The 22,863-nt window shown below is 40.6% G+C and overlaps 1 protein-coding gene across 1 annotated transcript in view; it reads left to right on the top strand.

Annotated features, from left to right (window-relative positions):
* tsnare1 (T-SNARE Domain Containing 1) overlaps positions 1-20,399 on the top strand; it is a 168,749-nt gene extending 148,350 nt beyond the window's left edge. The window contains exon 9 of the mRNA XM_039807192.1: positions 18,887-20,399. The gene's annotated coding sequence lies outside the window, so the exon portion shown is untranslated. The remainder of the gene's footprint in view (positions 1-18,886) is intronic.
* The last annotated feature ends 2,464 nt before the right edge of the window (positions 20,400-22,863 follow it).

Below are 22,863 nucleotides of genomic sequence, written 5' to 3' on the forward strand. Positions count from 1 at the left end.
ACAGCCTATTGTCACTCTCGAGCAGCTATCATGCAAGTGGGAGTCAGTGCTCAGATTATATTAGATTGTAATTCACACTGTGGTTCAGTAACACAATGTGGACAGCGGTCTACAAGATCGTTTTTTCCCAAAAGATATTGAAGGATTTGTGTTGCCCTGAAGGAGCAGTGTGCGTGTGTGCGTGCATGCGTGTGCGTGTGTGCGTGTGTGTGTGTTAATCAAACTGTCAGAACTTGAGCAGAACTTGTGTATCTTTTCGCTGTTTTCCTACTGAATTTTAAAAACGGATGTAAGCCACATTTCAAGCACCTTTTTCCTGCTGATAAATATTAAAGAATTAATGCTGGGGATACATGTTATATTTAGACTCCAAAGCTGCTTTAGTAACTATGAAACACAGCACACACACTCGCACTAAAAGAGGCTTATTCAAATGATGTAAAAAGCTAAGTTGACAACACAGAGCGGGAATTCAGGAGTGCTGCCACGTTGCGATGATATGACAAAAAAGAAGAAAAAAAACAGAAAGGTAAGTGTTGGGGAATCATTTCAGTGATGTAAAAACAATCATCATACCTCGCTTTGCCTTTACCTTTTAAACAACCATGATATGCTTGAGGACTTGATTTTGATGGATGCTTAACAAACTGGCAGTGGACAAGTACTTGTATAAATTAAACAAATATGAGGGATTTTGCCGTGCATGCCGCAGACTGAATCTGAATCTCCGTCCCTCTGAAACAGAGATCTGAGCCAGTGAAGGGGGAACTTGTGAGCTGCTGCCACAGTTAGTGGAGTTCTTTGGGCCTAGTATCGTTAATCCATGTCTATGAACAAGTGTGACAATAAGCTCTCTGTCTGAACAGCAATCCTCTTAGGCGAAGCTTTGTGGGTAAACTCGCCTCATGCAAATTCTAAACCCCATTAGCTTTGAGGGACTAGTCAGCTGCATTGAGATTAATGGCCAAGTGACTACTTGATTTAATAGGGTTATTTCACATCTTCCGGGGGGAAAATAAACAACAAAGTTAATGCAAGACATTTGTCACTGACGTCCTCAATCTCTCTTCTCTAAATGGGAGAAGTTTCTTGTGTGTATAGATGTGTTACTTACTCCTGGCACTGGTGAAATAGCTGGGAAGCTATTAAATGTCTGGAAGTAAGAAATCATTATTTTAAATAAATTTCAGGTGTTTGGAGTGTATAACCCAAGGTGAAAGTGTTGGTGCATTGTGGTTAATTACATTATGGGAATATCTAAAACTGTATTGGAGATAAGTGTTGCCAGGAGAGAGTGCAATGCAGTTTTTCATTACAGGGTAAAAAATGAAAATCCTTATTTATCTTTTTCCATGCCGTCAGCTTACTCAAACTTTGCTGCAGAGGATTACTGGCTGGGTGGCTAAGGCTCTGTCACCGCAAAGTGGGAGACAACACACTGTGACAACGGTGATCTGAGAGCGCTGCCGACTCCTCCAACTCACAGCTGTGGAGGAATGATTAGCCAAAGTTGAGCAGGAGCGTTTAAATACTTCTTCATGACCTTTAATCCCCAATCAAATCAACATGCCACCCTTCCCTCCACTGCAAAACACAAGCAAATGCTCCACTGCCTGTGTACCTGCTCAGCTTCCAGCATGCACGGCTGACAGCTTTCCAGAGAATCTGAGATTACCTAAATCGGAGTGATTATTCTAAACAGGTGAAACGTTCCACCAAAACAAGTTCCTTCCCGAGGCTATTTTGCAGAGGCACCGTCGCTCTGTCCGCCCAATTGATTGGTTTAAAGAAATGCCAATAAACCAGAGTACATTTTTCTCCCATCCAGGAATGTTCCTTCCTCCGCAGCGCTGTGGAGATAGGTGTGGCAATGCGAGACTACTAGATGTGTAGTAAAAGATATGATCAAGGAAAAGGATAAGCTTTTGACATAGTAGTCAGGGTCTGAGGAACGGAAGCCAGTGGGGGTTGCTAATACATTGCCAACAACCATTTTTTTAATCACAAATAATGGATTGTTCAATGCATTTGGTATTATTTATGTTAACGAGATAAATGTGCTAGAAGAAACATGTTTTCCAAAAGAACTGTGCACCATATTCTTTTTCTATTATATTATATTACACCAACTATGCCTGCTGATGAGTGTGCGAGCCGTGAACATACTTCGAACCCTATTTTTGTATTTATCTCTACCCCCAATGTAGTTATCTTACAAACCCCTACCAAGTTCAGATCAACTTGAAGCTTGGTAACAGTACAATGAGGCTACAGCCATGCTAGCTATAGCCAACATGCTTACAATGACATTGTGAACATATTGATGTTTAGCAGGTAATGTACAACAGTCACCATCTTAGTTTAGAATGTTAAAAAAGAATCCTAAAATTTGGTAATTAGCACTAAGCATAAAGTCCAGCTGAATTAGAATTTGGTCATTAACCAAAGTAGTGGGCAAAAAAACTACTTTTGACCTGATGATGGCAACAGAGGAAAAGTTATTTTAAATAATGGTAATTAATACCTAAATATATAACAATAATTAATAAGTCCCAACAGGCTACACAAGTATGCATCATATACACAGGAATTGGTACAAAAGGTGAAGGAGAGTGACTCAAATTCAGCTATCAGAAACAATTAGTTTAGTTTTATATTAAATAGAATTTTGACTTACACTCTCTCTCTCATGTACACACTAAGCACTGAGCTGTTCCTTAAAGGAACACGCTGACTTATTGGGAATTTAGCTTATTCACCGTAACCGAACATGCAGGTGAATGGTTCCAGTAATCCTACTGCTCCGAATTGCTGCAAAGCAAATCATTCCGCCCAAGTACTATATTCTTCCGCCTGAGAATATAGTTCCCAGTTTGTTTACGGTTAGAAGATGTCTGTGTCTCATGTTACGTTGTTTTTTGTACATGCTGTGACTCTACAAATCACAACATGTAAATAGGAACATGATGGCGTTATTTTGTCACTTTTGTCACAATTCAGAGCAGTAGGATTACTGGAACCATTCACCTGCATGTTCTGCGCTGGCCTGATGCCGCTCGCGGCGTCAGACAGCCTTACAGCAGGCACTGAGATGAGAAGGGTATGTATTGTTTGAATATGTTCTCACTGTATTTGCTATTTCAGTTGAGTTTCAGTTTGTTTATGTAAAAAAGGAAAAGTACAAATATTAAGGGTCGGCTTAGTTAAAAGACTTTTCTTTACCACCACGCTCCTTTTCTTCAGACATCAAAGCCATTCACAGATGGATCATTATGGAACACAACAAATCGCTAAAACAAAATAATACAAAATGAGATTATCAATTATCAATAGAGAAACCCGTAAACGGCAAACAGAGACGTGAGGGTCTATGAAGGGGCGTGTGGGTGCTGGGTGGTGAAAATGCTGACAGTTAGTGGTTACAGTCCAGTCCTTCGATCTGTGTTCTGGCTGTGATATGATGGAAGACATGTTTCCAAATCTTTTCTTTGATCAAATTGGTTTGAAATGCTCGTGCAATGTTGAGTGCTTGTAGCCTTGTAGCGCAGTTGATCTTTGCGCAAGCTTTGCGAAAAGTCCAGACCCAAAAGCGAGCCAATTAAAAAAGAAATGGCAGGTGAAGGCGGTGTTACCGAAAGAAATATAGCTGTAAATTTCAACAGTGTTGGGCTCAACAATTTACATGCATCTTACCTAGTCATATCGACAACCTCCATGCTTTTTGTAAGGTTTGTCGCATTGATATGAATGTAGCGCACGGTGGGAAAAATTACATTACCCAGCACTAGTGATGGTCAAATGAAGTGAAAACACACTGAATTGCCATTCCTTTAACATTTTTCTTTGAACAGAGTCTAGTGAGCTGAGAAATTAAAGACAGTGGATCGCGAAGCTTCATTTGACCATTACTCCCCAGCACATTAAAACACAGCGGGTCTTACAGTACACGTAACAGGATCTAACGGGACTTAACACATTTTTAAAAGTGCTGCCGTTCCACATATTATGTACAGCAGAAGTTCTTTGTGCTGTTGCCAGAAAGGAATGGTTCACATCCATCGATTTGAAGGATGCTTATTTTCATGTTCCCATTGTGCTTCACCACAGGCAGTTTCTTCGTTTTGCCTTCGAAGGCCATCATTATCAGTTCAGGGTTCTCCCGTTTGGAGTCTCCCTCTTACTACGGATATTCACTGTGTGCGTTGCGACGGGTGATTTATGCACCATTGTGTGTGTGTGTGTGTGTGTTTGTGTATGTGTAGGGCCTCAGTCCCGACATGATGATTATAAATACTACAGTTTTAGCCCCAGGGCTCGTTTCATACCTAGTTTCGGAACCCATCCCTAAATATAAGGATTTTCCTAATTCATCTTGTCTCAGGCAGTCTTAAGCGATGTGTTCATTGTGCATGTTCATATCGCGATGGCGTTAAAAATACTATGGGCCAGAACGACTACAGATGAACATTTAATATCTATATTCACATTATTGACACCACCGCTGACTATCCCTCTAACATTTTGGCCACAATTAAGCATATTGACCATACACGGCCCAGCCATATACCAGGTTTTGACCTAGTCCTGTTTCTTGTGAATCACAATGAATTCATTTATAAAAACAAAAGAAAAAAGAGAAAAAACTCTGGTTGGTAATGCAATAAAATACTAATATTGCCCCTCCTGCTATTATTATATTATGACCAAAAGGATTGATTTACACACGTTTGATAGTTGCATTGCTTTCAAGGAAATCAGTTTATTATACAGTTATGTTGATTATATTATACCAAATTAAAATACACACTACATTGATATAAATGGATTACATGGAAATTGTTTTTTTCGTCATCATTATTTCCATGTCTTTACTGGCGCAAAATACAGTCAAAACCTGTCTCTGCTCCAGTGTATGACAGATCACATGGATCATGTGTAATATATTTGCCTGTTTTACACTCTTTGACCAACAGGTGGTGTTGGGAGCAAATGAAGTCTCGAGAAACCATTTGCGAACCAATTTGCTGGAAAGCTTCAATGCTTCGTGATGCTTCATCTCGCCATGACTAGCTGCTAGATCGGTATTCTACATAGCCATAGTGATGCTTTTAGCCCAATGCTAACATCGACATGCTAACATGCTCACAATGCTAACATGCTAATGCTAAGAATGTGTTTTTTCTGTGTTCAGTTTAGCGTGTTAGCACAGTAACATTTGCTAAAGAGTAGTAAACACAGTATGACGTTAGTAATGTTACTAATTTTTGCAGGTACAGTATTTAGTCACAAACCAAAGTATTGGCCAAAAACAGGTTTAGATCTGATGATCATGCTAAATTAAAAGTTAAGGGATGACCAAAGTTACTACAATTCATCTTGAGTGCCACATGAACCCAACAGGTGCTGTGACATTTCACTCAAAACCACAAATCATGGCATCCATCTGATAGTTGAGAGCAGCGTCGGCCCGAGCCTTTTGGGGGCCCTAAGCAGAATTTGATTTGGGGGCCTCCCTCCCACCATGCGGAGTCACCTGTGCTTGACGATTATTGACACAAATGTCCCGCTATAATGTTACATTATAAATGAATACAGTGAGGTTATGTATCAATACAGTGACGGATTATGAACTACTGTCCCCCTGGGCACAGATGCATAAGGACCCCCCCTGCTCTATTTGTGCAAAAGTGGGTGCAAACGGTGAGGGGGGGTCTGGGGTGCTCCCCTAGAAAATTTTGAATTTGGTAGATGTGATTTCCTGTATTCTGGTGCATTTTGGGGATGGTCAGCTGGAGAAGGGCAATACCTAAATTTGTTCAGATTCATAGAGTTTTGCTTTTTGATTTATTAAGGTAGTGACTTCACACAACTACTTGGGCTTCAGGGCCAAACAACACGTTCTATCCCACAGGACTTCATGTTATCTATTTACCCTAATAGGGATGCATATTTAGATTTTTTTTCCTGACCGATAGCCCGCCCGTGTTAACCGCTTATTAACAGTTAACAATCAGCCGACTAAGTCCAAGTCCACCCGTCTGGGAGAGTTAGCAGCCACAATGTTGATACATACAGCAACCACATCAATTAGTTTAGCTGCATGGTTGTCAGCTGTGGGTCTGCCTGACATACTCTGGGTTAGTAGGAAGTAGGGCTGGGCGATATGGCCTCAAAAAAAAATCCCTGATTTTTTTTCACAAAAAAATCTGATTCATGATTTTAATCGATTCCCCCCCTACTTAAGATCAATCTGCAGATGACAAATAAATGACAAGATCTCACACACACACACACACACACACACACACACACAGGGCATGTATACCATTAGGATTATTCATGCCAATTTTATGGAAATATATTGGTTTGAGTGTTTTCCCTACCATTGTATTGGCGCCCTCCGTGAAAGAATGACAAAATGATATTATGCTATATATTCAACAAATTATATAATTATGCTATATATTCAACAACAACTAAACTGATGCGTGAGATAAAGTGGTTTTCACACATACAGGTAATTCACTTCTTGTTCCTCAGTAAAAGTTAAATTCATTTTGACTTTAGTCGCGCAACCTTGCCCCTATTTTCACCTGTTGCTGAGTAACGTACATTAACATCCCATGGTCTCATAGTGTAGCATACCTGTAGCATGCTCCATCGTAGTAGTAAACATTGAAGAGGAGCTCCATGCTACAGAGCGGCGATTGTTAGTTGTTAAAGCAGCTCCGTCACAGTTCGGTCGTATCAGCGGCTTTTAGTGGATGTGTTGAGCCGCATCAGAGTTCCTCAACACCAGGTCCATGGTTCTCCGTCAGGTCAGCGGTAGTTCGTAGTTCAGTTATCTTAGTTCGCTTATGCCTCGGGCCGGCGCTGGATGAGAGAGATATAGTTATAGAGAGATATTACGACTTTGGTCACAAATGGAGGGTTTTTTGTTTTTCTCTACACCCTACTATACTAGTTCTTCAGTATACTCAATGTGAGTGATTGACTATAAACATTGGGCAATAAAGCTTTCAGGACCTCTGGCCGTGTCACTCCTCTATCTACACAAACACTGTTGGCTTGGTCTCCACAACATTACAGAGATGCCATTCATCCTGCTGCTGACTGACAATCAATGGCAGTGCCATGGAACCCGTTTGGGCTGTGATTGATATGAGCTATTAGCTTCCTGCATCTGGACACTGTGTTCTGGAAATGGGGCAGGAAAGCATTGACCCACCCAATGAGTCTGAATTGATTTAGACAAGATTTAAACCTCTAAATCTCTCAAACACTCTGCTTAAATACCTCACCTAGATATAGATCACAATGTTGTATAATACTGGACTTTTTGATTTTGTTTTTCTCATGTAGCCTATCGTGGGTCTTGACATAGTGGCAGACTCGCTACTTCTCAGAACGTTTTACTGTAAACCCCACTAAAGTAGATATAGTGTTCTGCAAGTGTGTGCTAAATACATTTACTATTTATTTACTTTATTTTAAGGAAAAATGGGCCCCATTGAAGAACCACTGATAACAGAAACAGATGTTGTTTAGTAGTATGTACTTGAGTGACCAAATTCAGCGATTTAGCTACAAACTACATTTTGCTCCATATTGCTAAATATCCCAAAATAAAAAATACAAATTCTAAGCCTATCAATAAATACAAAACAAACTGGAGAAAAGGAAATTTAATAAAATTGGCAACACTCCCAAAAGGGGCTTCCAATGAGTCAAAGGTAGTTAAGATAAAAAAAACAGGTAACTAACTTTAAAGAATTAATTAACAGCAAAATCTCTACCTTTCCTACCTATATCATATATGTCAGTTCTTAATGAAAATAAAAGTATTTCCACTTGAAATGAAAGTGCAGTATTTTAAATAAAATGACTATGGCTGGATTTTGTATCAAAAGGAAAAGTGCCACTGTGTTGTTAAACAATTAATACAAATAAAATGCATTATGTGCAGCATAACCCAAACTACACAAAAAAAAAACACTATTATAGTGCGGCTCAAGTAACGTTATTTTAATTATATGCTGAAACCTGGCATCCTCTATGACTGCATATCTTTCTATATAAACCGCCCAATGCTTTAGTTCTGAATCTGGATGGAGAGGGTGTTTACACGCTGCAGGGAGAAGTTTAGTTTAGTTTATTTGTTTCACAGGACATAAAAACAAATTACATTGAAGAAATACAAAAATACATGTGAGGGTGTGGTAGAAACATGTAACGGCTTATATGAAAAACACAACTGAAGTATATACACTAATGTAGACGTACAAAATCCACGTACAAAATACATTTTAAGTGTTAGTGTGCAAAGAGTTCATAAAAATAATACTAATATTAATAATAAAAAAGAAATGCATGTAGGGAAACAGAAATAAGTGCCATGTTTACACCAAAAAAAGAATCACACATTTTAGACAGCAGGGCATTTCTAAGTCTATTTGTATACATAGAAAATTAAACAAAGGAATGCATTAAATGTAAATTTTCATTCCACAAAATAACTGACAGCTGCACTCGACACCTCATCAATGCATACCATGCACCATTTACCATGGCACAAGGCTCCCCCCCCCCCAAGTCTTTTGACTGAAATCTTTAAGACTAAAATGAACCGAAACAATACGTACCCGAACAGTTCAGATTTCTTTATTCAAACCCTTGTACTAAAGCTAACGCCCCTCCAAAATATGAAATTGACTTCATAATTAGTCCTTCAAGATCATCAGCAAAAGACTTCCACTAACTCCATTCAGAATGTCTGTCTGAAGATAAATCAGATAACAAAGTGGGCACATTGTTATTTTAGAGCTACCTTATCATTCATCTGGAGTCAATGTTTGTGTCCACCTGATGACTGCAAGTCCAGTATTCACCGTTTCCAGTCTCTACCAACTCCTGAGGGAAATATCTGTCTATTTAGCTGCTAAATGTTCCACTTTGTTCACCTGTTTTTAGCAGTTCAGTGTGGCCGCTGACTAGCGTGATTTTTTTTTTCTTCGTCTTTGTTTTTTTTTTGATGAGTCGGGAACTCAGCAACACCTAAATTAGCTTTTAATGTTATCAAACAAAAAGAAATGTTCTCCCCCCCCATCCTAAAATGGTCACAACATTTGTTGTGTTCTGGTATCAGACAGATGGAGGAGAATAAGATTTAAAATAGGATGTAAAAAAAAAGTGTCAAAGATTGAAAAAAAGTGGCAAAAACGCCACAAATGGTGGAAAAGTGCTAAAAATGTATAGAAAAGCGTCCAAAAAAATAGAAAGTGTCAAGAAAAGTTGTAAAAAGCAAAAGAAATGTTGAAAAATGTGTTTACCTAAATTATGTGAAGATTTTTAGGCATTCTGTTATGAAATGGCTTGAAAAATTGTGCATATAGCTGCCATAGATGGAGCATGCCCCCGGACCCCGACTCTAGATTTGGGCTGAACCATGAATCTTTACAACGTCTGGCTCCACCCATGCCAAGTTGAACCAGGCTGTGTATTTGACCAATCAGCCACAGTCATCCGCAAACATCACTCCAAAGGTTCTTGTAAGGTTCAGAAATTACTACCCTCCAATCAGGGACCTTTAGGGGAGTAAAAAGGCCCTGGAAAATGTCCCCAGAACTTAATTTGGACCCTGGTCCAAACACAATGGGTTTCTAGTTCTGCGGGAAAGTTCCTGCGGTTGAAACGCAACTTGGGCTACATTTACATTGCTACATTTTGGTTTTTAAGCGGAGTTTTGAGCCAAAAGCGATCTCCGAGTTTTTATCTCCAGTAGAAGAACTAATGTCTGTCTAAACTAACATCCAAACCTCATATCTCATCAACATTCTGGTATACTGGGCATAAACAGGAGGCAGCGTGGAGACGCCGCCTGCTGCTGGTAGTTGCCATGGTAACATTAGTAGCTTTAGTCTCAGAGAGCGAGACGTCATGACCGATAAGACCCAATCAGGAGGAGAAACATTGGCGTCAGTGTCGGCGTTGCCAAAGGTCTTCGTTTGCGGCCATTGAGACTGCAACACAGCCCCGCAGAGTCCAAACCAAAAAGGGTCAGAAGAGTTTCCAAATGTCTCCGGTTTATGCTCGGAAGCGCCAGAGCAGGGGGAATGAGAGGGAGTGGGGGAGGGGGGAACGCCAGAGCAGGGGGAACGAGAGGGGGAAACGCTAGAGCAGGGGGAATGAGAGGGGGAAACACCAGAGCAGGGGGAATGAGAGGGGGAAACACCAGAGAAGGGGGAATGAGAGGGGGAAACACCAGAGAAGGGGGAATGAGAGGGGGAAACACCAGAGAAGGGGAAATGAGAGGGGAAACACCAGAGAAGGGGGAATGAGAGGGGAAACACCAGAGAAGGGGGAATGAGAGGGGGAAACACCAGAGAAGGGGGAATGAGAGGGGGGAAGGTAGCAAAATATATTAGTTTTTAAACCTAAATGTAGTAATGTAAATGTAGCCTTAATAGTGGTTAGTCTAGGACATTAGCCAGCTAGTGCAAGTGACTGCTCACGTTTCTACAAGTGTAGTGTGTGTGTGTGTGTGTGTGTGTGTGTGTGTGTGTGTGTGTGTGTGTGTGTGTGTGTGTGTGTGTGTTCCGGAAGCAGACGGGGTTGCTCTCTGTGGTGGCAGGCAGGCAGAGCTTTGATGTGGCCATGACTGGCAACGCTCTCTGACTGTGTGAGCCAAGCAGACACAGTCCCTCCATGGCCTCTGATCTCTACAAAGAACTATCTTTACATCCCTCTCTCTCTCTCTCTCTCTCTCTCTCTCTCTCTCTCTCTCTACACACACACAGACACACACACACACAGACACACACGGGGGCAGCTTTGGATCAGGTGGTAGAGCGGTTGCCTACCAATCAGAAGGTCGGTGGTTTGATCTCTGGCCCTGCAGTCTCATGTCAAAGTGTCCTTGGGCAAGACACTGAAGCCCGAGTTTCCCCCGATGCTCTGCCATCGGTGTGTGAATGTTTATCTGATTAGCAGGTGGCACCTTGTATGGCAGCCTCGGCCATCAGTGTATGAATGTGTGTGAACGGTAAATGGTTCCTGTACTATGTAGAAATTGCTTTGAGTAGTCATTAAGACTAAGTCGATAACTGTTAAAAGTTGTAATTGCAATAAAAAAATCAATAAAAACTGTTCAAAAAAGAGAAGGGAAGTGCTATATCAATATAGTGAATTTACATTTACAGTCCATTACACACACACATACACACTATCACCTCCTGTCCTCCTAAACTGGCATCCATCCAGTTGGTCAGGATTGGAACATTGTGCAGATGGGCACAAAATCACCAATCTGACAGACGCCTCAGGTCTTTTCATGGACAGGCTCTGCAGTGTAGTCATGTTCATTCTCCTGTCAAACTTCATAGTCCTGTCATCACTCTTCCTCTCCCTACAGCTCTCTCTCTATTCTCTCCTTATCTCGCTCCATTCTCCCCTCCTCATGCTCTCCTTTCCTGCGTCACTCTCAGTGATCCCCTCTCATTCTGATGGTGGGTATTCATTTCCTAACTTTATCCCTAACTGTCTCTGTCGATGATAGCTGCCGATGCAGTGAATGAAAGGCCCATGTCTGACATCTGAGAGGATTTTTGATATGATCCACCTGTCTTTTCGATTGTGCAGTTGCATTATGTCTGGTTGTATGGGAGCAGTTTGGGATGGGATTGGTCTTATTAGATATTCAAATTTGTTGTTTGTTTTGTTGGCATTTTTGGCAGGAATATACAAAGCTGAATCCACAATGTGGACTGTGGCTCTGCTCAACTAATACAATATTAAAGATTATTGTTTTGGGCATTTGTGCCTTTATTTGAGGGATATGACATGCAACAAAGGTCCCAAGGCCAGAATCTAACCCAGGACATTGCACTTATATGACATTCACATTAAACACACAGCTACCAAGGTGCACCCCCTAATACAATTTTATCACTTAAGTCCATCAGAAAACTGGGAAACCCTAATGCATCTTATCTTATTTACTAGTATTACCAGAGTGTCTAAATAAAATTCAATAAAAATGGAAATTACTGCTGTACAAAAATATAGGCCTATTATTATGAAAAGAAATACAATTTCTTTTCTGTTCTTGACTGTATCTGGGTCTGTTTTTGCTGCACCCCTCTTGCTCTCTCTCACTTTAACTCTCTGTAAATGTGTGTTTGTGTGTGTGTGTGTGTGTGTGTGTGTGTGTGTGTGTGTGTGTGTGTGTGTGTGTGTGTGTGTGTGTGTGTGTGTGTGTGTGCGCGCGCGTGTGTGCGTGTGTGTATGTGTTGCAGCCCTCAGTAACACAGATAAAAGATAAGACGTTGCTGCTGACGGCTCATTCAATGAGGTGTCTGATTGGAGGTTATAGGCTGGAGAAATGTGTAAAAAAGTACTGTATCAGACCATTTTAAGGTTGATTGGATACAGTAGATTTCTAGAGCTGTTTAGTGATGACCCTTGTATCTACGTAATCGTCCATGTGTCTTTGATACGTCCGCTGCTGTGTAAGTGTTTCTGATTCCAAAGTTTCCAGAGAGAACAAACGCGTCAGGCTGATATTTTGGGGAACTGTGTCTAAAATAAAGAGATGCATACTTTATATCTGTATTCACAGATGTCCTAGCTCATCTGTTAATAGTTCATTCATAATTCCAACAGTTACACCCACTATCATCCAATCACAACCTTCTAAATAGTCTTGCATTACCAGCTCTATCTCCACAGTGCTATGGATTAATGTCTGGCTACACCACACATTGTTGGGGTTGTGTAATAAGTTAGTTGTGCAACACATAGGCTATTTGGGTTGTGCATTATGTCAGTACACTGTGTCATTTTGTGCATTACATACAAGGTCGTTCAATTAGAAACTGCCAATGAAAGGAGGAGTTAATATAGTGCTTACTATATAGGTACTTGTCTAATGTATATGTATAAATATTATCTTAAATTAATAAATTATTATTAATAATTAATCTTAATCTTATTAAATAAATTATCTTACATATATTCTGGGATAAGAGAAAAACAAACCTCTGGGTCGTTTGCATTTCTTTAAATAAATAAATTACAATCTTCCTCTCTAAACTCCGGATGCAGCGACAGTGGCTCTGCAGAATAGTCTCGGGTAGGAACTTTTTTTGGTGGAACATTTTCAGCCCGCAAAAGAAAACCCCTCATACAATGTTAAATGAAGTTAACTGTTGACACAATACAGATATATACACATAACGTGATCTATTTAAATAGCTGGATACATGGTTAAACTTCATTGGCTCTTACCAGTGTATCTCCGTGTGTACTTTGTCCACAGTAATTCCACCAATCGCTCCCAAAACCTCCCAGTTAGTGAGGAAATGCCCTAAACATATTCTTTGTAAATCTTTACAGTCATTCCCCGAAAGAAAGAAACAGGTCTGTCTTGTTGTACCATCCAAATTGGCTAGCTTGAAGTTTGTTGTTGTTTCCAGAAGAGAAGGGATTTGGAAAACGGCAACACAGAGAGAGCAGTAGGTGAAGGACAAAGCTTGAGGTGTGTGTGATGTGTGTGTGTATATACATTGGAATTAACAACAGAAACAACAACAAACAAAGAAAATAATCGCCAAAAAAGGTTGCAAAAGCAACAAAAACATGGGAAAACAATGTCGGCAGAAGCAACAAAAAAATGTTGAAAAGGCACCAATGAAACATTGGAAAAAGTGCAAAAAACACTGAAAAAAGCATCGGCAAAAGTGACAAAAACTTCGGGAAAAAGCGACAACAACTAGGTGGGCCAAAATGTACTGTGAACCTAAATGGATATGCGGGCCGGATCCAAATCTGCGAGTGGCAGATTTGGTCCGCGGGCCTTGAGTTTGACATACGTATGTGCATTAGAGCCACAAAGGGAGTGTTACAAAAACTACAAGTTCAACAAAATAGGATGGCAGTGAATGGTCAGTGGTTAGGACACCAAAAGGGTCCAACTAAAGCTGCGTTCAGACCAACAAAAGCATCCGCAGGGTCGTGCAGCGGGGGGAGTGTCACTGAAACAGCCCTTTTTGTGACGTCCTGTTGTGTTCTTTAACCCCCCCAATGTAGCGCAAGTAGACTTTATATTTCACAGTGACTGTTTTCCATCAGATTCCATAGATCTCGTCATTTCCGAACGCACATGAAGGCAGCTTCTTTCACATACAGAGAGCGAAAGAAAAGAGACGAGCGAGACGATCGACTGTGCTTGCTCGTGTTGTTTGGCAAACATTCAGCTCTTCCACCAACTCCCGGGCATTTCAGTGCTTGTGTTTGGTGATTTAAAACTTTCTTGTGGCAGGAATAGAGGCAGTGATGTTTCCTGTTTTACTGTACAGGACTCTCACACCACCTTAAAGTCTGATCGCCAGTGAAGTGGGGTTGCGTTTCTCCAGAAGTTGAGTCGGTCTCAACTTTTCACTGCAGGCTGCTGCGGTATTACCTTTTATGAAAGGAAAGGAGATAATGCCGTCCCACAAATCAAACTAATTGGGATTCATGTCGATAAATATGAGTGGACAGGAGGGTGAGCGTGAGCAACCATTCTCAATGTGACAACTAGGGCTGTAAAGAGTTTAAAATATTTATCTAATTAATTAAATGCCTTGTGATTAATTAATCGAAATGAATCGCATATATCAATATTTTCCATGAGAAGCATTTTTGAAAAATTCAAATAGATTCTGGTAGATGAGTGAATCAATGAATAGACATTATTACGGCTGGACCCGAATATTCAACTCCATTTAAGCTCAATGGGCCTCATTCACCAACCGTTCTTACGAAGAAATGTGTTCTTAAACCCTTCTTACGCACTTTTTACGAAGATTCTGGCATTCACTAATGTTTTCTTAACTTGGATTTGTTCTTAGCTAAGAACAAAATCTATGAACACTGAAAAGCACTCTTACGCACATTTGAGTGATGACAATTTGCTCCAAATGATTGGTTACTGCATTTTATTTAATTCTACAGTTGTTTACAACGATAGTATTGTACTGTAATGTATTTCTGATCATTTGTTGAAAAAAAAATCATATTATGCAAAAAAAACACTAACACTGCAATTTACATCAGCAATTAAACTGATTAAATCCTGCGTTATTTGGTGATTGATCGCCATTTATATGGCCAAAATGCAGTGGTACAATGTAACAAAGTACAAATTCTTCGTAACTGTACTTTACTTAAGTAGACTCAATAGTGCATACTGTTGACTTTTACTTTGTTACATTTTGCAGCAGTTATCTATACTTTCTACTCCACTACATTTCTACAATGTTCTGTTACATTTTCTGATCAGTTTTTCCCCCTGCCAAAACGTCTTCCTGACCGTCACACGTTTGTCTCACCATTGAAGTTTGGTTGCCGTAGATATATATGGGGCACCGCTGATACAAGCCGGCTCCGGTGCTCCAGAGCCCAGGCGCAGCGCCGCTGACCCTCGGTAATACAGCCTCCGGTAAAAGTGAAAATGAAAATGTTTGTTTTTTATTATTCCCATTTTTAAATCAAAGTTGCCATCTATTTCTCTCCACAGCGTCATTTACTCCTCTGCCCGGCTGCGTAAGACGCGCTCATATCTTATTTATTTGGCTGGACCTCTTCACATCTCCCCATCTGTGCTGCTTCACACACTTTATTTGCTTACTTGCATGGTTAAAGTAAAAAAAATAAAAATAAAAATAAAAATAAAATAAAAATACATCCATGAATAAAACCAACCGCATTCCGATTCTAACAACACATTTCCGTTTTATGCTGGTTAGGATAGGAACTTCTTTTTAAAAGCCAGGCCTTGTTTGTGGTAGTGGACATCTTCTACTTTTACTAAAGTAAATGTGTCTCTGGTTATTTGTACTTTTATTTAAGTACTGAGATTCAGTACTTTCTCCACTGCCGCTCCGACAATCTCTAATACGCGCAGTCTCCCAGGAGGTGCACAGGAAGTTTCATGTCCTTATATGGGAATTTGCGGGGCGTTATCTTATGCTAATTAGGAACAACTCACACGTGCTTTTAGTTACGAAGGCGTGGGATTCATCAATCCTAAGAACACAGGTGCGAACAAATCTGCTGTTTAAGAACACGTCATGAATCCGACGTACACTTCTCTTAGAAACTTTCTTACACATCTTTCTTTACATATTTAAGAGAAAACTTAGGAAGATATTGGTGAATGAGGCCCATTGTGAGAGTCACGTTTCTCCTTTGATCTCTGATCACACACACACACACACACACACAACTCGGCAGTCCGCTAAGTTGTTGCTCACACTACTAATATTAGCAGCTCTGTTTCAGCAATGTTGGGCTGAACAAATGTGCATTCAGGCTGAAATTTACCGTGGCGTTCTGGCAGGATTAAGCTATAAGCAAGTCTGCTAGTTGCTAGGCTAATTTATACATTATAAACACTTTAACACTACAGCGCTATCCCGTCCATCTCAGCCGATAAAAACTAAACTACATTCAATCTAATTTCCAGCAGGGGGCGACTCCACTGGCTCCAAAAAGAAGTCTGTTTCTATAGAAGCCTATGAGAAAATGAGCCTACTTCTCTCTCTCTCTCTCTCTATTAATTACCTCAGTGAACATTTTTATAATGAGTTTATGGACTCAATCGCTAGTTTCAAGTCTTCTTCAATACGGCATACATTTTGGTCCCATTTATTTTAAAATAGACAATAAAGCAGGGGAAGCTTTAGGGCATGGCTACACACCCACCTGTCAATCGGGAAGGAGGAAAAGATGTTTTTGCTCTTCTCAATAAAGAGTGGGTCATCTGTAAATTTTGCTCTTCTCCCGACTGGTTTTGGCAAGAGTTTGATCTGATTGGTTGATTTGATTTGGTTTATCCAATCAGCTAACCAGTATTTTCGACCCTTCCCAAAAGTTCTCCAACGGAAAGTTCCCAGATGGATATGCCGAGCAAATGCGAAGCAATCCATCTGGCGGAGTCAGGTTACTGGGCGTCCTCCCCGAGGAAATTTTGAGGGTAAAAGATTTCAATTCCTGCATTCTGATAAATTTTTAGGCACCAATTTATTGTAAAAACTGCTATATTTATAGCAAGGAAATCACAAAATTTTGGTGGCAATTCAAAATACAAAATCATTATATCAAGTATTCCAGTAAGGGGGCTTTCACATCCGGGACATGGACCCAGATAGACTACACTTGACCCCAAAGTCCAGTTGTTTAATCAGTAGGCCAATGAACAGGGCTTATGGTCACTTTTTTTCCCCAAGAAGCATGTTTTGCTCCCAAGTAAAAAATTATAGGATTGACTTACATAGGCTACTGCTAATTTCTACAATAATACAGTCATGTTATGGATACAAACATTATTAAGTGTAATGTTTTCTACATAATATATATCAAAAGATGATAAGCCTACAGTGTAACGGACCACCACAGTTCACGCATACATGTGAACCGCAGATAAATTGCAGAGTTTAACCTTCATAGTGAAAAAGTGACACTAAGTGACACCTATTACACTTCGCATCAGGTGTTAAAACCAACTGTACCAAAACACAGAATTGGACTATTATTTTTATATTTATTATTGGACTAGCGAGACGTTTTTAACCGGTCATGAAACTGTCTCAATTTAATAATGATAGACAGCAGTCAGAGCTCTGGCGGAGCCCTGCGCCCTTTCTAGTCTACATATCCCTGCCTCTGCTGAATTATTTTTATCCCCGGTGGGGACAAAATGTATCCCCCCTCAAAGTGATCAATGCTACTTCACCATTCGACCATTACAGGATATAAAAATAGAAGTATTTTAAACTATAAAGCGCTGTAACGTAAAACAGTCTATAGTGCCATAGAACGATAAAATCCAAGCAGCAGTTGCTGGTTGTATTTAGCTGCTACAGAGCTCCAGGACCCCGGCTATCAGCGGTAGTTGTTTAGGTTTAGATATCAATAGGTGACTGTGAGCCGGCTAGAGGCACCGCCAGATGACGGTCCTTTCAGGGGCCATGGTAGTGGAGTTTAGCCAGAAAAAGGGAATGGATTTAATTCTTGCATGTTTTGTTTTGTTGTGCATGATCAAACCCTTCCCCTTCCCCTCACCTCCTCAGTTTTTTTTTACAAATCGCACCCTGATGGTAAGAACACACAGAAATATCTAAGATGCACTTTTTTCCGAGTCTATCTTCGGAACATTGTAGTTTCACCATGGCAGACCCATGTCAATAACATCCGCGGTTGCATAATTACTTGGCCCAGTGTAAGTGCAGTCGGATTCTCTTAGCTCGGAGGTTGAGTTTCCTAAGTTCATATGAATTCTTCACATCTTTCCAAGAACTCTTGAGGTTTTCCATCGAGGTAAAGATAAAGTTGTTTGGAAAAGACATTTGTTTTACTATTCCGCACTAAATATATATTTTATCAGATTCAAACCTATGATCCTCAGAATCCTCTTTCCTCGTGAGGCTTAATTCACTTACATGTTTCCTGTTGGCCAACTATTAACTGTAATTCAGATAAAAGTGATGCGCTTTGGCCCTTTCATGTACCGGCCTAGACTGCTAGTTGGTGATTAATGAACCACTTCCATCTCCAGCACTGTGAACTCTGGCCTGGACTTAATTAAAACTCCGCCGTTGACCACCAATCATAAATTACTTCCCGCAACCTGTGACACTTTCAGAATAAAAAAGAACAAATTGGTTTCTTACCAATTAATAATTCACAAATGAAAGGGAATAACAAGCCCGAGGCAGCTGCTCCTGTAAGAGTTCTGCATCCTCCATGTGCTTTGTGAAGGCTGAGCATGCTGGGAATGGCTAAGCGTGAGGCGGTGGCGCCTGCTGGGTGATTGATGCCTCTTGTCTGCTCTGCTTGTGTTTTACAGGTAGCTGCTGTCATTACCGTGTCACCGCAGCGCTCCAGCCCGGTCTGATCCCTGACCCGAGCAGCTGGTTTCCAGTAGGAGGGAGCTGCCCTGCAACAACGTCTCTACTCCATCATCCCTGCCTCTGTTTACAACTGCATCAGCCTGGGGACAGAGGCCTTTCTCAGCTTACCAATTTGTCCAGAGTCCCGGTCGGAGACTCTCATGTAATCCTTTAATTTATTTATTTTTCGTTGCTGTTACTGTTAGTGTGTCTCATTTCGGATACTTCTGTGAGTGCACTTACATGTAGTGCACTGTGAACACTTGTAGAGTGCATACATTTCGACAGGGAAGCGTTGTCTCAAATCGCGCACAGCCGTTAAGCACTTACCGGAAATTACTCTTCTTCTTCTTCAGTTTAGTCTCACATTGCCAGACCTTCTTCCACAGCGCTGCGGAGGAAGGTCAGGCTAGTCAACACAGCATTCCGAGATAAGAGAAAAACGTGCTCTGATTTATTAGCATTTCTTTAAACCAATCACAATCGTCTTGGGCGGCGCTAAGCGGCAGACGGAGCCACGGTGCCTCTGCAAAATAGCCTCGGGAAGGAACTTGTTTTGGTGGAACACATTGAAGAGTTTAGAACGCCAACACAAAGGAAGAGGACGGTATCGGATGTCCGCCTGAAAATAGTGACATCTGGCGGAATATCCGGCGGCACCGGAGCAATCGCAGAAGTGGAACATCATGGATATAGACTAATTTAATGTTTAATTGCAGCCGGGTGGAGCTTTAGCGCCACCTTTTCTCATCCACCCAGCTTGTTTTCTCACTAACTGCAACAGTATAGTGGTACATATCGGAAAAACACGTGTATATTATGTATAGTTTGTGTTTCGCTGTTTCAATAACAACCGCTGCAGTATCCTCGCCCGCCACTTCCACAAGTTTAAAAACACGTTGGTAGTGCCGTAGCGTCCGCTCCGTAGCAAAGATGGCATCTGTTGAGCGCGAGTAGTGTCCAGCGATACACACTCAACATTTCTGCCGCTTTTGAGTGCAGCATCCGGGTACTGGCATGTGCACTGCATGTGGCCACACGTGTAAATGCAATATGTACTCAAAAAGAGCAAGTGCAAGTACAGAAGTGCGCGATTTGAGACTCAAATGTTATCATCAAAGCTGAAGTGACACATGTGAATTTAGGGATTACATCAGAGGCACACAGCTGGGTTGTTTCCTGTCTTGGCTGTCTCCTGTGGAGGGTTACTGTTGTATATGACAGACCTTCAGCTCCTAACTGTGCTGTTTTATCAGAAAACCCAGATGAAGGTGGAGCAGGAGTATTAGGGTGAGACAAGGCAGCTTCACTGCTGTACTGTATGCTCTGTATCTTTCATGTATTTGTACTGAAATTGATTGTTTATCAGCTTGTAGTGTTATTTATTCATTAATATATTGTAGCGTTTGTTGGTAAATATTGTTTGACCAAATACATCTTCCAGAATAAAAGTCTTAAGTTCAACAGCAACAGAAAGTTCTGCATGTGTTTGTTGTTATGTAAATAGTATTGGACATCATGTTGCGGTCTCCTTTTACATTTGACTAACGTAGTTTCTCCAGGCTGTGTGTTATTTGCGAATCAGTAATATTTTCCTCAAACCATACTGACTCGCCGGAGCCTTTCATTTTTAAGACACAAAGGAAACAAAGAAATGAAAGAAAAGAGGGAAAGCATGTAGTTGTCCTTTTGTCTCAGGCATAATGTAACATAAAAAAACGGCAAATTCATTCTCTTCTGTCTGTTTTATGTTGAGAAAAGTCAGAGAAAAGTGTCTTTATAAAGGTTATATTCTCCTGCGTTTTTCAATTCATTAAATATGCAGTTATAATAATAGGAAAACAGCAGCTCAAAAAGCTTTTCAAACATTTGAAAAAGCAATCAAAGTCAGGTTTTCCCAGCCTCCAGGCTCTAAATCTAGATTTAATTCTGTGCCGGTTGTTGGACCAACTTAACCATGGGCTTGATTGCTCACAGCGGTTTACTGTCTGATAGCCTGCTGCCTCTGTAAATACAGCATGAACAAGGGAATAAAACTCCCAGGAAATGTGGGCTGAGGGGAATTTCAATGGCAGGTGGCGCGCTTATCAACCCTGGTCAATGTCTGGAATGTTAATGAAGGCTTATTTCAAGAGAATAACCCAGAGGAAGAATGTGTCGTTGCAACAGAGGACAGGCATCATTACTGGACTATGTTGGTGTTGTTGAAGAAAAAGAGGTCCTCAGCTGCAGAAAGAGGTGTGTATTTTACTATTATTCATTTTTCTGGTGCATACCATATTTTCTGACTGATACATACTATGCTGGTTGTCTGTGGAAAGCCCTCTGCTAGAACTCATTCCAAAGTAATCTTAATTTAAAGTCCACTCAATAGCTTTTCCCAAAGCTTTCAGCGGCATTTCAGGGTGTTAATCTGTGGATGGAGTTTCATGCATGAAAAAGCATGAATGTAGTACTTCATGCGTTATCAGAAAGTTTAACAAAAAATTAAGACACAGTTAACCGTACCCAAAAACTAACTCTGAACAATGAGCCATGTGTCCATAGTAATAATGAGTGACACCTGCAGACAGCAAAGCAAGGCCATTTGTGGTTTAACAATTTTGTGAAGCAAGCATTAAGAAAGGAAATTAGTGCAGTAATCTGTTGGAAATATTGTTGTGTCAAATTGGTGAAGATCACCAATTGTGCATGAAAAAGCATGAATTCATTCATGCAGTATTTAATGAACTATCAGTAATGTGAAAGGATTAATAGTATCTCATGCTCGACTTAATGCAGGAGCATTACGTTAATGAATGCATCATTTAAGGTATATGATTATATATATATATATATATGTGTATGTATATCTCTTTTTTGACATTCATCGCATTGTTCGTCATTTTTTTTCATTTTCGTAGATTTGTTCAACTTTTATCACATTTCTGTTTTCTGTAGTCTAATTAGTGTGATGATTCATTTTTGAATGGACTATGTTCCCCTTGATTAAGTGTAGAAAAATATTGGATCTATGACAATGCACTAATTATCCATTGTTTTCAAATGTATTGAATGGTACTTTTTTCTGCCTTCAAAGTCCGTGATGGGAGTGCCACTTTTGTGAATGGATGACGTCATTCAACGGCTGGACTCGATTGGTCCTGATTAGTCAACCAAACTATTTTAGGTTATGGTTGAGGTGAAAGTTGTGAATTTACCTGATGAAGGTCTGGGACCGAAATGTTGTATTTTTCTAAATAAATTATTGCTTGCGTAATGGTCAGTGTGCGGGATTTTCTCTCAACAATCGCATTTCTGTTGACATAAAGCCCTACAAAAGTCAGTAAAAAAGTTCCTTAGCCATGATAGAATTTACCAAAATTAGCAAAACAAAGCACACAGTAATCCTATCAATCACACCCAAAACCTCCCAGTTAGAGGGTCAATGCCGCAAACATAATATTTGTAAATCTTTACAATCATTCCCGGAAAGAACCGAGAAGGCCTGTCTTGATGCATGATCCAAATTTTCTTTTAAAACTTTCCCTTTGCTAGCTCGGAGGTTCTGGTTGTGGTTTACCAAAGTGACCAGAGTTTAAAACAGCAACACACAGAAAGGGGAAGGTGAGGGACATCTAGCGAAACCTTTGGCAGCACCGGAACTATCCGGTAAATGAACAGTCGCCGATCCAGATTATGTCAGTCTTATTGGTGCCGCAGGTAGGATTGTGAAGATCCAGGACTTAGCCAAAAGATTTTAACATCTCAGTCCCTCCCCCTTTTCCGCTAAAGCCCAAAACGGTCTCCTAAGCCCCTCCCCTCACAAGGGAGAATTTGCGTGTGCATGAGCAGTGACTGACACGCAGTTAGACACCCCCCCCCCCGGCCTTGATTGGTGCATCTTAACAGGGAGCAGTGGATTTTTGCAAATCGCACTACAGGCTGTAGGTGG

This window comes from Perca fluviatilis, chromosome 7, assembly GCF_010015445.1.
Source record: "Perca fluviatilis chromosome 7, GENO_Pfluv_1.0, whole genome shotgun sequence".
NCBI lineage: Eukaryota > Metazoa > Chordata > Actinopteri > Perciformes > Percidae > Perca > Perca fluviatilis.